General features: G+C 41.6%; 1 long non-coding RNA gene across 2 annotated transcripts in view; it reads left to right on the plus strand.

Annotated features, from left to right (window-relative positions):
• Positions 1 to 13,835: 13,835 nt before the first annotated feature.
• Positions 13,836 to 16,854, plus strand: part of LOC142038901 (uncharacterized) — a 92,230-nt gene continuing 89,211 nt past the window's right edge. Inside the window, exon 1 of one of the 2 annotated variants that reach the window (XR_012652723.1) lies at positions 13,836 to 13,964. This is a non-coding gene — a long non-coding RNA (uncharacterized LOC142038901). The remainder of the gene's footprint in view (positions 13,965 to 16,854) is intronic. The other variant, XR_012652722.1, reaches the window with a different exon arrangement.

The following is a 16,854-nucleotide window of genomic DNA, read 5'->3' on the forward strand; positions in this document are numbered from 1 at the left end:
AGGCTGGTAGTATTGTAAAACAGAAAAAGAATTTCCCTTCTTATTGCTGTGCAGAAATTCAGAGTGAAGTTGCAGAATGAATATTTACAGATGCCTTGAAAGCATGTTTAAAATATGACCTGAGAAACAGATCACCTTCTGAAAATGAGTGCCAGGAGGAGCAGGACTGCAGTGTAACAGAGAATGCAAAGCTCTATCCCCCCTTTGCTAGCTAAGACAGCCCACACTTACCTTGAAAATGTCTTTAAAGGCAGAGCTGTCTTGTTTCAAGTGATTTTATACTCTTGTCTTCACATGGTACAGATACCCTTTCTTTCTTCAGTCACAATATTTTTGGCAAACTTTTTTCCTGGTAAAGCATTGTTTGGCAAAGTCAACTAAAGGGAAAACTGTCAGGTGATGTGACCAGATATAATTAGAAATTATTGATATCTCACTGACTGAATAAATCTCCTATAAATAATATGAGAAGGATCTAAAAGAAGGATTTGGACAAGTCCAGCAGAGACAATTTGAAAAGACCCACTAGGCTTGGTGAGTTAAACACTGAAAATAACCCAGTGTGCAGGTTTGAGGACACAGAGGCCTTGCTCTTGATGGAGAAAAATCACTGAATCATGTAATCCTGAAAAGATTTAGATCAGAATGTTCTCTGGAAGCGTCTCATACAATTCTCAAAGCAGAGCTAGATCAGGCTGCTCAAGACCCTATATAGGTGAATTTTGGAAATCTCCAAGGCGGAAGTCACCAGCGTCTGTCTGGACATGTTTTCCAGTGCCTAAACATTTGTTTGTACTTCTTCTCACAGCAGTCTGAAGTTTATGAAGAAATGTGCTAGATGTTTTAAATAAAGTGTTATAAATTGAGACCACAACGGACTATAATCCAATTAAAATTTATTAATTGTAGCAAGTAGGATAGGAGCAAAGAACAGCGCTGGACGGCAGGGGAGTCTGCGCTCCGCCGACTGCCGTAACTAGCACATTCACACCCCTTGTTTTTATAGTTTTAGTCCTTAGGTTTTTAATTATCTCATACATATTACAAAACTTGAGCTCCTGGTTGGTGCTTGCAATCTTCCCGCAACGTGCGCATTCTTCAGTTTCTCATATCTTCTTTTTCAATCTTTATCTTGTTCTTTTCGCAGGCACAGTTCTTGTTTGACCTATCTTTGTTTCAAGTGTCGGGAAATTGCTCATATTCCCTTTCCCAATCTTTATCTTGTTCTTCTCGCAGGCACAATTCCTGTTTGACCTATCTTTGTTTCAAGTGTCAGGAACATTTTCTTCACATTCCTCACAATAATCAGTACATCCCCACACATATCAGTAAAATCGTTAGTACATCCTTATTGCTTAACCCGAGGGTTTAATTAACGGTTAATTGTTACAATATAAAGATGAATTAAAATTAACTGGTTTCAGTAACAAAACGTATTTCCCAATTACTCATTCTTAGCTTTGATAAACAATCTTTGCCCCACATTTATCACAAAAGTATGCCATAAAGGAGCAAGTAATTTTTTGTTAAAACTACTTATCAGCTGCAATAGCAAACCACCTAAAGCAGAAAAGAAGAAAAGAAGGCTCAGAAGAGCTAAAAGCTCTTTCTGGTTTGCTGCAAGAACAACAACAAAAAAGAAGTAGGGAGATCCACCTGCTGTCAAGACTTCATAGAAACCCAGTAACTAGATGGTAGAAAAATTTGCTCTTTAGTAGGATCTTGTTTTGACATTTGTGGTAGTTCTCTGCTTCTGCCCTCAGAGTAATGTTTAACTGACTCTCCTCCACAGAAAGGTTTGCCTCATAACAGGGATTGCAAAACAGAAAAGATACTGGTATTGAACATAATCAGAGAAATTTGTACAAAATCTTCAGCAACCACCTCATACTGAACTAAAGTGAAGTAAAACAACATAAAAACTAGCTCATTTTAGAAGCCAGGTTTCTAAACCATGTTTAGAAAAAAATAAATGCACTGGCATGACAGTATTAGATAAGCAATGACTCACGGTAGTGTGAAGGATTAAGGATTCTATAACAAATGCAAACAGATGCAGAACCTGTCTTCCCTTTGTGCTATCAATGACAGAGTTTCATAAGATCTTTAATTGACTGGATTTCTATATGTATATAATATAACACACTGAGAAAATTTCCATTTGACATGAAAAATAAATGCCTCTATCTGCTTAGCTTCAATAGGAAAAGACTGTCTTGCTTGCCGGTGTAGACTCAGACATTTGAAGTATAGTAGGTGTCACTGTCTAAAAATTCAACTTCTTGTCTAACTTGGTCTTATAGACATGTCTTCTTATGGAAGAAGTAAGTACCTCTGTAAGTGACAAACCCTCCTCTACAAAAGATGTCATGATCATGGAAAGAAGTGCCTTTTAGAGTGACTTACTTCTTTCCATACGCTACACATTGATACTCAAAATTAATAGCTTGAACCATGAGAATACCCGTTCTGGGCCAGACCAAATGTAAGCCAGTCCAGAAGGTGCCTAAAGCATTTTCCTAATGTAGTCCCATAGAACATTACATTTCCTGTTGCCATTTCTATCAGAAGGCCAGAAACCTTGAGCTAGTTTAGCAATACAAGGACTCATCAGATCCTGCCTGGACTACTTAAGTCTCGAGCTTATTTAGCTGTGTTTAGCTGAAGCAGCAAGTTTCCCAACAGTTTGGAGACAAATGTCTAACTTGTTTTTAGCTTTAGCCTAGTTTGTGCAAAGAAATTATACCTTATATGTTAAAAATCTAAAAAAAACGTGCTCTTTGGGTAACTAGATTTATGGCCAAAAAAAAAAAAAAAAAAAAAGAAATATTAGCAACAGGCTGTTCAATAGCATATAAAAATAATGCCAAGAGCACCCAAGATGGAGGATGAAGAAACCCCACCAGCAACATCATAATCTTCCTGGCAAAGAATTCAGGATGCTGAAGACTCACTTTGTTGAGAAGGACCCTTGACCTTAGCAGACTGGAAAAATGAGATTTCCACATTTTTAAAAAGAGGAGCAGATACTATTAAATTTGTGACTTTTCCATTCTGTATCACTAAGCACCACTGGGAGAAAGTGGACAATTTAGGTTGTAGGTATTAGTGATTGGACAAGTAATACGTATTGTATTTTGATCAGACTGTTGAAACACTGATTAGACTAACAAAACATTTTCTTGGATGCATGTGTGTCTCACCACCGACCTCTAGGGGTGCACTGGATGTGTAGGTCATGGCATGGTCCATCGCATATCCACAGGACAGGGAGTCACAGACCTCAGTACTGCTCTCATTCTCCCAATAGCTCCAGCTATATTGGGAGTTTTTTCCCTGCCCATGGCCCAGACACAGTTGCCCGTGCAGATGGTCACGATGTACTCTGTGTTGTCTGAGGACCAGGAGCTGCTCTCATCTCTCAGGTAGCAAGAAGACTGCAGGGTGGAGGAGATGCTGGACTCTAAGGAGGTTTCCTCCACCTTCTGCCCTGATGTGGGGGCAGCACTTTGCCTTGCTGGCATGAGAGGTGACACTGGCAGGGTCAGGGTACTGTAGGGCTCATGGCACCTCTATCCATGAGAAAAGCAGCCCCAGAGTTCCTGATGACAGCTTAAGGCCTCAGTGTGGTCCCAGTTCCTCCTCTGCACCTTGGGTCTTGTGGGCCCGGATGATGACCCTTCCTCTCCAGGATCTTTTCTCTCCTGTCTCTCTTCACTAGACTGGCCATGCCAAGTAGTAGGCTCCATGCTGTCCATCCCTGGCCAAAGGCACAGCTCTGCTCCCTTCTTCCTTAGCCACTGCCTCAGCCTCTCTGTCCTGCAACCAGGGGAAGAAGTTGTGAGCCTGGGCTCAGCACCACCTCTCCCCTCTATCCTCCCCCAGGCATACTTGGGCTCCGAAAGGGCAATCTTTAGCTTTCCACCACCAGGCAGGCTCCTGCAGAGCTGGCTACACATTCATGTGACTTGATGGACAGGATGCTTAGGTGATTTTTCTGCTGTCCTCACATCACTGCTCTACACGTTGGGCAGCAGAGCTGCTCTGCTGGCGACATTCTCTCCTCCACCACAGAGGCAAAAGTGAGGAAATGATCCATATGGCCTGTGAAAACACGGGGAGCTCTTGCTCACAGGGGCAGAAGGGCTTCTAGCATCCTGCTATCATTGCTGGTACTGCTCTGGGATAGACATGTCCCCTAGCACCTAACACCATCCGAGGAAGCTGCTTGGCTGTGTGTCCTCTGCACTGGGAACTGAGACTGAGGGTGGGACACAGGCAGGGACATATCAGAGGATGCCTTCTCTCTGGACACTGCCCCCACCTCTGAGGAGATCAGGAGGCAAAAGGCAAGGGAGGCCCCTCATACAGCACTACCCAGCCTCTGGTCTGTCATGTTGGGCATCTCGAGACATCTTCTTTCTGAAAAGCACTCATCCCCTTACCTCATCACAGCTCTCACAGTTGCCCTGGTACCATAGTCAGCCTCCCAAGGCTGGTGCCAGAAAGAGGGGGAAGCAGGTTCCCATGCAATGCTTGCTCACACGAGTTCTGCCAGGTCCCAGCCCCCACCATCCATGAAGCTGGCCTGAGCATTTCCCAGGGGCTTTGCACTGGGACTCAGAGGTTCAGGGGCTGCCCTGCTCACAATGCAGCTCCCTCCAGAGCAAGTACCATGATCTTCTCCCTACCCTCCCTCAAGCCTGTCCTCCTCCACGAGCATGTTGTGCTTCTGGTCTGTGCTGAGTCTCCCAAATCAACCCAGTCCCACTGCTGCAGCCCTGCCACAGATGTGCCCTTGCAGTTCCCTGTGCCCCTTTCTGAAGCCCAACTGTAGGAATGACTCCCTGTTTCCTCCAAAGTCACTTGGGCCAGGTTCATTTGTAGCCATCAGGTCTTCACAGTTCCAACCCAGGTTCCCTGCAGCCCTCTTTGTCAGCTCTGGGGAGGGGAACAGAGAAAACAGCTCTTACTCAGCATGCCTCGCTGCTCCTCTTGGGATACCGTTTGAAGGACGAGGATGCCGCCTAGCCCACAGCCTGGGTGGGGGCCCCTGTGCAAAGCTCCCACCAGGAATCACCCTCTGGCCTGAGGCTGTGGCAGGCTCCTGCCCACAACCCTTTCCCTATGCAGGCTGGAGGCTAGAGCCGATCAAGCACCTGAACAGTAGCTGGTTTGCTCTCCTCCAGCTTTGTAGCGGCACCGGCACCTCCCCAGCAGCCGGCATCCCCCTGTTGTTTGCACAACCTGCACAGGGGCAGAGATGGGGCCACAGCACCCCTGACCCAGGCGTTCCCTTGGGCACAGCAAGGCCCTCACAGTGGCCACCTTCCTTTTCCTGGCCCTGTGGGAAATATTGTCCTTCTCATGCTGGGGCAGGCACACCCTTATGGGATTGTGGCCCATGGATATACACAGGCAAGGGCAAGGGTAGGAGTTCATTGCAAATGTTAAACCCTCAATCAAAGGGTCAAGGGGTAGAGACTGTAACAGATACACCTTTAAATTGTTGTAGCCCATGATTTGCCTTACATGTTATAGAAGTATTATAGCAGGAACCACACAAACCAATGGAGGACTAGCCTCACAAGGAGACATGCAAGTGCAGCAGCGAGCCAACCTGAGCTGGACTTGGTGCCAAATAACTTCAAAAAACACACCATCTTTCCTGTCCTAAGTGACCACCATTATAGATGGAACCCAAGTCATGGACTATATGAACTCAATGGATATTTTATGGACATTTTACACGGGTGGCCCATAGACCACCCCTATCATAGGAAATTACATTTATGTGTATATCAAAAGATGGGGAGGGATGTAGTGGTTAATATGGGTGTATGGGATGGTGTGAAACCAGTGCATGACTTAAATGGTATAGAATAAGGGGTGGAGATGGCACTGCTTTTGGCTGGGGTGGTGATAATGGAAGCTCTGATGAGCTCATCATTCCAATGTTCTGTTTGCATTCACCAGCACTTCATCTAGACAATGCAATGAAGAAAGACCTCATTGTGCTAACAGATTCCATTTTGACAAGCCAGCAGTATGATTCTAGCATGAAGGAAGCAGAGACAGTCCCTAGCTGTATCAGCAAGAAATTTTACTTGACACAGTAAACACTGAATAAGCATGATCTTTCATGCTATGACTACAGCCTCCTGTGAACCCCAGAAAGTATTATCCTGCTACATCTGTGCCTATGAATCCATGTTCACTGTCTGAAAGAGACAGTAGTGTGCTGTTGTTAGATGTAGGAAGTGGTCTTGTCTTAATAATCTAACCAAAATTAACTCTGAAAGGAGATTCTGTTTAAAAAATTGGACTAATTTAAGAGAAAATAACTCTCTGAGCTATAGATGAGAGAAATTTAACAAAAGAGTTCAGAATACCATTACCAAAAAGGCAGAGAACAAGGTATTTTACATGAGTTGTATTCCCTCATGGGCTTCAGCAGCTTTGTTGTAAGCCCTACTGGTGTGTCCCCACTGCCCTTAGCACCCTATGAACAGGATGTATTAAACTGTGAGCAGGTCCAGCTGTGCTGCAGGTCACACCTCATCATCTGAACCCAGTGAGCATCTAAGGCCATGGCTTGGCAGCCGTGGGATGCATGCATGGAGTGCCACGCGCAGTGGCTGTGTCTGAAGCTGCCTGTGCTAGGCCTGTCTGACCGTGCAAACAGAGGGGCATCCTCCTTCCCGTGGAGCACAGCCTGCTATGGCACCAGAGCAGCAGCACACAGGCTCCAAGCTCTCTGTGGCACAGCCTCTTCTCGGTTGATCCCAAGTGGGACTTGTAGCCATTGGTCAGTAGTAATAATGACAACAGTCATTTTCAAAGAAAATACAGTTTCTCAGAAGCTCATGTCACGTGTTTACTGTAGGCAGAAAGTGGGAAGGACTTCCCCTGGAAATGTATGAAATACCAATAATTTTGAGCTGGGAGCATACAGGGACATAGGATAAAGCTGCTCCTTTCCCTGCCGCACATGAAGAGTGCAATGACTTCTTAAAATGGACCAAGCCAAAATGGGGGCCCCTCAGGGTCTGACCTGTTATGAGAAAGCCTGTTCTATACTGGGCTCAAGAATCTAATAGTAAACACTTCTCTAAGGACCCCAGCCCAGAGAGTTATTTTTAGGGATACTAATGTCATTGCTCCTTGGAGTTGGGTTTCAGTAGAAAGAAGCTAGTGTTTCGCTGACATCTTAAGATATGAAGGAGAGCTTTGAGCTCTCTGAGGAGTGACTGAAACATTTGGCTGTACCAGCTGCACAGGGAACATGATCTGAGCCAAATATAAGAACTGAGGCATTTATACATTTGTTTCAGACATTGCAAGTTCATTTTAAAAAATTATTCTCCCTGCACACATGCACACACAAGTACTCACAGCTGCATGTACCCACACACCAGTTATGATTTTCTAACATTTTCCTTCGGGGTTGGTCTTACTGTTGCTGTGCAGAGCCTGAAGTCTTCCTGGGAAGAAATCTCTACATGATGTACAGAGTGCCTACTTTTTCCACAAACTTTTCTGAACACGACCATCATGATCACCCTCTTCTGCCCTGTTTCATCACATCCCCAGCTCTCTTTGGTAAGAAAAGTAGTTCTTTGGTACAGGAGATTGAAAATTTCTTTCAGCTGATCAGATAAAAGTACCTGGGAGAGAGATTTCTCCATTACTTACTTTGCCCCAAGATGTGGATTTCCTTCCTCTGCAGCAGGGTTGAGGTGGTAGTATCTAGCTCTCCACACACATGCTTTGTCTTTTCTTGAATACCACTAAAGAGAGGTCTCACATGGCGCATCAGTGTTACTTAGGGAAGCAGCAGCATCATATGGTAGGCAAAGCAGAGGTACTACTGATAAATAGCTGCAGCAGTTACTTTGTCTCTCAGTCTTTAATACCAAAGGCATTACAAGCCTTAACTTAGCAAAACTATGTGGGAAATTTTCCTGAATTTACAATGCAAGGTATCATTTATTAGCATGGTCCATGCTCAGAAGTGCTTTGCTATCCCTCCATTACAGCATCTTGTGAGCGCAGTCGTAGTTTTGGTGACCCATCCCTACAGGAGCATCAGGTGAGGAAGAGCATCCCCTTCTCATTGTCCATAGCAGGAACTTTATGGATGGTGTGAACAGCTATGCTTGCCGAGTTCCTAGTATTTGTGCACAAAGATGCTGTTTTCTGGTCAGGGGAAGCTGGTACTCTCTTTCCTTCAAGAGATACTAAACTCTTCAAAGCTGTGACAGCCAGCATTGTGGAGAACACTGCATATCTCCTTTTACCCTGAGTTATGTGGTCATAATCAAACACCAAGAACTACACACATTGCTTCTGGGCTGTCAGTAAGTCTATCTACACACAAAATCAAGGATAACTCTTTCACAGGCCAACAAAGAATGCTTAGTCTGCATTGTAGTGGAAAGATGTACAGTCTGTCATTTACCCAGAAGTGCCCAGTGAGAGTGAGACAGATCTCCCTCCAACATGGGACAAAAAAAGAACAAATTTTCTTCCCAACCCAAGTCTTTTCTTCACACACAAGGTATGGAGAGCTGAATTGCAAACATCCCCAAGCTAGTATACCTTTACTGCTCTCATGCCAGCTCTATTCCAGACCTGATCCCTGGGACAGAACACAGTTTTGTGCCATCCCCTTTTCCACACAGTAGTAACCCAGAAGAAGGAAAGAATATCAAAGAGCTACATAATTCTTCAGAGAAAACAGCAGAGAGATAAAAAAGTATTACAAAATATATATAACAGTCAGAGACAACCAATGACATGCAGGCCATCTGATTAGAAGAGGGAAGCCCTGTCTAGGGCTGCCTTTGGAGTACACAGATTGGCAGGGCTAAAGGCATCAGGTATAAAAATTTGCCATAAGGGTGACTTGCCCCTGAAGAAAGATAAGCAGGGGCTGTTCAGACAGGAGACTTTGGTACGCTTGTATATGTATCCAAACAGTTCCTGAGCAGTCAACCCTGCTGCTAACCTGTTATTTCTTGCTTCCCAAGTGCTGTGCAGAGCCCACCGTAGAACTACTAATCCCACCAAGTGCTTCCTAAAGTACTTCCTCTCCATCAGCATGCTTGTTAGGAAATGCTGCCTTGAACTATACAGCTGGTTCAAGCCAAAATAATCACCACCACCTGGCCTGTAGCGATAGGACATGGGGTAATTGTTTTAAACTAAAAGAGGGTACATTCAGACTAGATATAAGGAAGAAACTTCTTATGATGAGGATGATGAAGCACTGGAACAGGTTGCCCAGAGAGGTGGTAGATGCCCCATTCCTGGAAACATTCAAGGTCAGGTTGGATGGGGCTCTGAGCAACTGATCTAATTGAAGATGTCCCTGCTTATTGCAGGGGGTTGGACTAGATGATCTTTAAAAGTCCCTTCCAACCCAAACTATTCTATGATTCTGTAATGCTGATGATTGTCTTGTGCTTTCTCACTTTTTATATTGAGATGGCACTGCAGAGCACTGTGCCTACACTGGGTAGCATTGGACTAAAATGCCACCTCTTTATAGCAATTCTGAGAAATTGTTGGTGAATCACAGGACTGGGCCAAGTCCTGTGGAAAACTGGCTTTTTTTCTTCCTCAGTTATAACCTGTAAAGTGCCAGACTTTTCTCAGTGGTGCCCAGTGAGGACATAAGAGGCAATGGGCAAAAATTGAAATACAGGAAATTCCTTTAAACATAAGAAAAGACTTTTTTTCTGTGAGGGTGGTCAAGCATTGGAGCTGGGTGCAGAGAGGTTGTTTAGCCTCCATCCTTGGAAATATTCAAATCCAGCTGGGCAAGGTCTTCAGCAACCTGCTTTAATTCACCCTACTTGAGCAAGGGGGTTAAACTGTATGATTTCCAGGGGTGCTTTCTAACACCAAGTATTCCAAGATTCTACATGGAATGTAGAATTCTGCACAGAATGTAAAAATGGGCCACAAAACTGGACAAACAGAGTTAATACATAAAAGAACCAAAGATCAGGAACTGGTGTGAAAGTTAAAAGTTCAGAAAGAATATTAATATGAGCAACTCTGATCGCCCCTTTTCTCTTCAAAGCAATAAAGGATGTAGGCAAAAAATAGCCAAGTTCCCTGCTGCTGTGTCAATAGAATGGAATAGACTAGAACAAAATAGAATAGAAGGTACATGATGCTGATCTTGTGTGTTATTGTAGCCAGAACATGCTAATGTCTGTTAGTGTAATTGCCCTTTGAAAATTAACAGTGATCAACCTGAGGTTTTTTTAATCAACCTTCTGACCCTTGGGTCCAGACTCATGAGGAAAATCAAGATAGATTTTCTGTAAATTTGACTGTGGATGAGAATTTGAATAGAATAGAACAGAGTATTTTTAGAATTATGTCACAATAATTGTCCGAAGGGGACTGTTGTACTTAATTTGTGCAAAGAAATAGAATTCATTCATGATCAGCCAGACATTGCCTCATACTGGCATCTAGGAATTTGTTATTCAGAAGACAAAATGCTTGAGAATTTAATGAAGTTTTTGCTTGAGCTGTTTCTGTAACTCAGAATAACTCCTGAATAGAAAAGAGTTCTTCATGACTACATATGTACCTTTTATAAGACAAATCCTCTTTAGATGTCTTCTCCATCTGCACTGATACCTGAGGGAATGGTTTCTAAATGTGTCTGAATTTGGCTTAATAACTCAGACTCTATTCAACAAGAAAACATAAAAGACAGAAGTAGGACAATTGCCTTCCTGAATCCTATCTATTTTGAAGGGTTCTTCTCCCTTCGATTGATTTACTTTCCAACAAGCTTCCTACCTGTCAACACTGACTGGTTAATTAGTGTGTTTAAAATAGCTAAGAAATGCTAAGATCCGTGTCTTACAAGCCAGTCAGACTGTGGAGCTTTCCAAACATGCTTGTCATTCACTAGTTATCTAAGACACTGCCAAAGTATCTTTAGTAGTGGTTATTGCACTTCTTCCAGTCCAGCTAACGCCAGCTAAAAGGTTAGCTTTATCATAAGAAAACAAGCCTAGAAGAAGAGTGGCATAGGAACACTGAACAAGCAGTGAGTCTCGCCCCCTGCTACCATAACCCTCAACATTACAAATAGAGGAAAACAGCAACTGCCTAAATCCTATTAAATGCAACACTGATTGCCTTCTCTGTAGCACTAGTTAAACTTCTTATTGCCTAAATAAGTGCCAACTGGATTTGTTCTTAGATGTTCAGTGTTAGGTGTTATGTTCATTCAGAAGCAGCCTCAACCTGGGGGGACAGGTGCCTTTTTGCTGCCTAAATCTTTTGGGATTTAGGTTAGACAGAGTGTTATCTAAAAATCTCTTTCAGTTTCCAGGATGTGTAATCAAACATAGGGTTCAGCAATGTCTAGTGATTACAGCACATGCTGAGATAGTGAAATAGCTGTGCTGTGGGCTCTCATTAGCCTGAGGGACCATCAAATAACATACTGACAATGCTGCAATCATTAAGATACAGGCCACTTCATGTAGAACAGTATTCAACTTTCAAGATTTGTGGCCCAGAAGAACAGCAGACAAAAGAATACAGTTGGCAGATCTGGGTCTGTTTCCTGCTAAGATGTGACTTCTTAGCAAGATGTTGTGTGGGAGACCTGAAACATAAGGATGCCCAGCAAATTTACAACTGCAGTACAATTGGTTGATTCTATATTGGCTTGTTTGACACTTAACTTGAGTCAGTTTGTTTGTGACAAAATCAGGGGTGTTAGAGGGTAGAAAAGGGAAACGTGGGATAGGAATGGTGGAAAAAGGAAGAAAGAGAAAGTATTATTCTTTTTTTATATGGACAAGATAGCAGGAAGTACAATGATTCCAAACACAAAAGCAGAGTAGAATGCAACTTCACACATAGTTGCTGTGAAATAGAAAGAGACTGCTCAGAAATGAGGCTGCACAGGAAAGTGGTTACAGATATGTTAGGTAAGTATATTTAGGATGAAATATTGCTCAGGCAAGACTCTTTAGCCAGGAAGTAAACTTCAGCTTCTAGACATTATCTAAACAGGTTGGATACATCAGTTTTTGAAGCAAGCTCATGGGCCATAAATCTATGCCTCTAATTGTCATATGAAGTTAGCTAGTCTACAGGTAAAGAGGGATTCCTAAAACATCCAATCTATCCTCCAGCAGAATAACCTAAAATCTACATGAAAGCCAGGTAAATGTCAGGATGCTTTGTTAGCAAAGGGTTCAGGAGCCCAAGTCTTTGCATGGAGAGACGGGCAGATCTGAAAGCAGGATATACTCTCAAAAAACCTTATGTAATAGGCATTGCAGTAAAGAAAGGTTAAAAATCCCATTAACCATGGCTCTAGCAGTACTGAAGTCCAACTTTTGGAAATTTTGGAAGCACTGCTTTTGGAAGAAGAGAGTATTCAGTTACTGATGGGGAACTATATTATTCTTCCCAAATAGTCAATCCAATAAGCTGCACTGTAGCTAAGACAGCCAGTAGGTATGAGGTTGGTCTCTTTGTTCATTCACCAGTGAGTTTCTGCTATTTGATTAGCCACATGGTCAAAAAGATGCAAGGTCAGAGAGATCCACTGATCTCACTGGCAATTTATGGGAATGCGGTCCTAAGTCTCATGTGGATCAAGTCATGACATATGTTCAAACACTATGTAGTGACTTAAAATTCACACTGAATCTGGTACAGCAATATGTACCCAAGACCTCTAAGTTTCAAAGAAGTGTTATATGATAAAAATAGATTAATATTATAAAAATGTGAATGCATCCATTTCAATGGAAAATCTGAAGGTTTGAGACACGAAGGGGAAGGTTGAAATAAATAATAATGTTGCCTATGATATTAAAAAATCCTCAGAGCTAGGTCATTCAACTTTTATGGATGAGTAGGTTAAAACCTTATTGTGGCAGGGTTAGATAGAGTAGACAGTAAGGAGATATTACAGGCTATAGACATTGCTAGATCTGTGTACTGACAGTTCAGAAAAAATCACCATAAATGTATAATTTGAGGAAGAATTAAATAGAAAGAGAAGCAATAAGTTTTTTGCAGAAGAATCAAAAGACAGGTTTTTCTCAAGCCAGGTTTAACTGATCACAGGTTCATGCTATTCTCACCAGAGACAGCCAATAGACATTTAAGTGTATCCAGTTGAGGTGATTTTGAGAGTAGCTCTGTAAAGAATGTTGGAACTAGAATTTATGTCTACTTAATTCATGGTTCCTCACTAATTATGGTAAGTAAGAAAAATGGGATGTTAAGGTCTTGAGCAGACTGCAGAAAACTTAACAAGGTGGCTCTGCCCAATCAGTATCCCATATATAAAATATGCTCATTTATCACTCTAGGCAGAACAGAATACTTCTCTATGCGGGGTTTAAGACTATTGACAAATCGCATTGAAAAAAGAATTTTCAGGAAATTAGTCTGCATTTACCACTGACATAGGACAATGAGTTGAGTTTAACAAAATTTTTTCTGGATAGAAAAGAGAAATACTTTTCAGAGATCAGTCAGCTGAGTGTTTGTAGAGTACTTGTTCTTGCTACTCACAGTAGTTTATCCACAAAGTGCAATCTACCACTTTTTCCATAAAAAGAGATCTGGAACAAAATCTGCATTTTCTTGAGCTGATTGGTACACTCATTAAAAAACCCCAATCTTTGTGTGATCTGCAACTTGCAAATACTGTTGTCAGCCATGCTCTCAGAATTAGAAGAGTATGCTTGGAAAGATCAATATGGCCTATAAACCATTAGTGTATATGGTATGATGTAGGAAGTGTAACTTCATTCTGCTGTTCCCTGGGTAAAAGGAGAGCTCCCAGGAATGTTGGCAGATGATAAGCAGAAATGCCAGAACACTAATCCTTCAGAGCAAATCTTTTCATTGCTACACTTCGACTAACATGTTGCTGTGATCGGGACCTGGAGATGGTAAGGACACACTTTCTTTATTAGATTTGATAAGTATTGGATCAGATTAAATTAATTACAGGGAATACCTTCTATATCCCCCATGGAACTTGTCTGTTAAATATGGAGCTTAACATGCTGTTTTACCTTCTTAAGATGTCCTCTAAGGATCTGTTTGAATGTTCCTGATAAAGACTTCATGTGCTGGGGCGGGGCAGGAATTTTGAACTGATTTCTTGAGATAACCCAGTAGTTACCATTACTAATGTGAGCTGTGGAGTAATTGTCTAGGAAGAAAGGCAGTTGGGACCAATAATTTATGTGCATATGTAAAAAGGAATATCTGGGGTTAAATGTAAATCTCCCAAGAATATTACTGATAAAGACGAGTTTGTTCTACAGCTCATACAAGGCAGTGGCAGAGATGTCCATCTTCTTTCCTAATCTTGCTCTTGCCTTCAAGAACTAATACCTGCAATGCACTGTGCATTTGTAATTTAGCCTTACTACATAAAAAGGGAAGCAAACATTCCATGTCTCCACATAGGGAATTTGGAAAATGGACTTTCATACACGTGAAGTGTTCTCTTTCCAGCAATAACTCTCTGTTCCACACATAGACTAAAGCAACTTAGTCCCTTGGAAAGGTCCCAAAACAGCCAACTGAGAGTAGAAAGATGGGTAAATGTGCAACCTGTGATTGAAAATGGACAGTACTGGATGTGCAGCCAAGGTGAATAATGCACGCACCTTCTATTTCCACAACAAGTATCACTCTTAAGTGACATTCAGAATGCCATTTCCTTCACACATTTAAGCAGCTGAGTGACTCCAGTTACAGAAAAGGTGAGTGAAGTAAAAAGGCTTAGAAGCCTCTGAGTAAAGTGCAGAAAGCTGAGGGACAACAGGTGGCAAAAAGAGTCAGAGAAGGACAGAGAGGTGGATGGAAGGGAAATTAGGGTTGCTAGCATGATATTGCTATTAGGATGCAAATGACTCAGAAAAAGAGGTTATGTGGCATGTTCCTTAGCTGACCCTCCATCTGTCAGAATTGGAGAGGTGTCATGATGCAGGCAGATTATCATAACTCTGATGTGTGACTCTCAGACACTATAAATGGAATGTACAACTATTTGCCTGAACTTTGTATGGATATTTCCTATCCATCTTAAGCTGTAAAGACTGTTTCACTCAATCACTGCTTTACCAAGCATGCAGGCAGAACCTTTGCCTTCTGCATCCATGTTGTCAACTCCCTGATGCTTGCTCAGGGATTTTTCCAGCTAGCCTGTGTCCTCCTGGAGCAGGGTGACCTCTAGGGGCCCTCGGGCAGACCTGGCATGGAATGAGCATGTGCTCTGCTCTTCACTCTGCCTTGCACATTTGCAAACCTTGGACTTTGTCTATTAGTACCCCCAGTGTGAGGGCTTTATATATGTTGAATCATATATTATCAAGGGCTACCCAAGTCAGTAGAATAAGATGCTTCAACAGACTTCTTCCTTTCTCTCTTTCATGAGAAAGACAGGATCTTTTTCAGCTAGTAGTTTCTTCTGGGGTTTGAATAGACTTGTAAGTCATGAAGAACAGAATTGATAAATTTGGTTTGTCAGATTTCACTGAGTAGAAGTTTCCTTCTGCAAAACAGGAATATTTTCAGTTAATGTTATTCTGTCAGTGAAACAGTGCTTATTTACTTAGGAGGCACATCACTGATATCCAGATTATTGTAGCTCTAATTCTTTGCAATCCATGCAGCTCCACTGGAGTACACCAGCTGCATCTATTTTAAACTTTCTCTCAGAGATGTTCCTTTATGGTAATTAAGGACCAATGCTTTTTTCAAGGTCAATGACCTCTACATTACCAGCTAGTAGGCAGTCTGACTACACAGGGTGCTTATATAAGCTGATTCTAATCTTCAAGGTATGGCATCAAACTAAATACATGAGAAATGAAATATATTTTCATTTATATGAAAGAATGAGAGATATTTCCCCAATATAAATAAGGAACATTTTCAGATTCACAAGAACTAAACAAGTATTTAAGACATAACATGTATTATTTGACTTTTTCTGGACATATGCAGCCTGGTGGCATATGCAGGTTGACTTGTTTCTATTAAACACCATCACCACTGTAAATGTTCAGCATGTTAATCACTAATGTAGTTTAAAATTTTACTTTTTGAAAAAATAATAGGAAAACTTCTATTTTAATTATGGAGTACTCATCTTCTATTCAAAGAAATAATCAGATCAAACATGTAAAGTCCTTGTAAAATTTCATTGCAAAATAATACCATGACCCCATGTATGAATGCTATGAGGTCTACATATTGGATTCTACCAAGATAATTTTTCTGGTCACTGAACAAATAGAAAGCAGACAGAAAACAAATAGTTTTGTAATAACACCAACTAAAAACATTTTAGTTTAGTTACTAAAAAAATAATTTTGGACTGACATAGGCATAGAGTTTTCCCCCAAATTATATAGACTGCATACATATTTTTCTTTACGTCTTCAGAAATACCAACATAGAAAATGTTGGCCAGGAGAGTTCTTTCAACAAAAGAATATTCAACTGCCATTTTTTTTCTTGATAGACATTTTCCTTTATCCAAGATACTTACAGTGACCTTAAATGTTCTTTAAAAAAACAAAGGTATGTTACTCTTTATGTGATGCTATTTGCTCAAATTGTCTTTTGCTGGTAAACCAAATGAAACATCTAGTTATAATAATGTAATAACTATGGTTATAGTTGCTCATATAATCATAACTGTAACTATTTTACACATTCAAAGATAGCCTCAAGCCTATAAATTCTTACAATAAAAGGGCAGCAAATGTTCTTGTCACTTTTTGCCACCTCTAACTCCCATTCCTTTCTCTTTGGTGTCAC

The sequence above is a fragment of the Buteo buteo genome, chromosome 13 (genome assembly GCF_964188355.1).
Source record: "Buteo buteo chromosome 13, bButBut1.hap1.1, whole genome shotgun sequence".
NCBI classification, from domain to species: domain Eukaryota; kingdom Metazoa; phylum Chordata; class Aves; order Accipitriformes; family Accipitridae; genus Buteo; species Buteo buteo.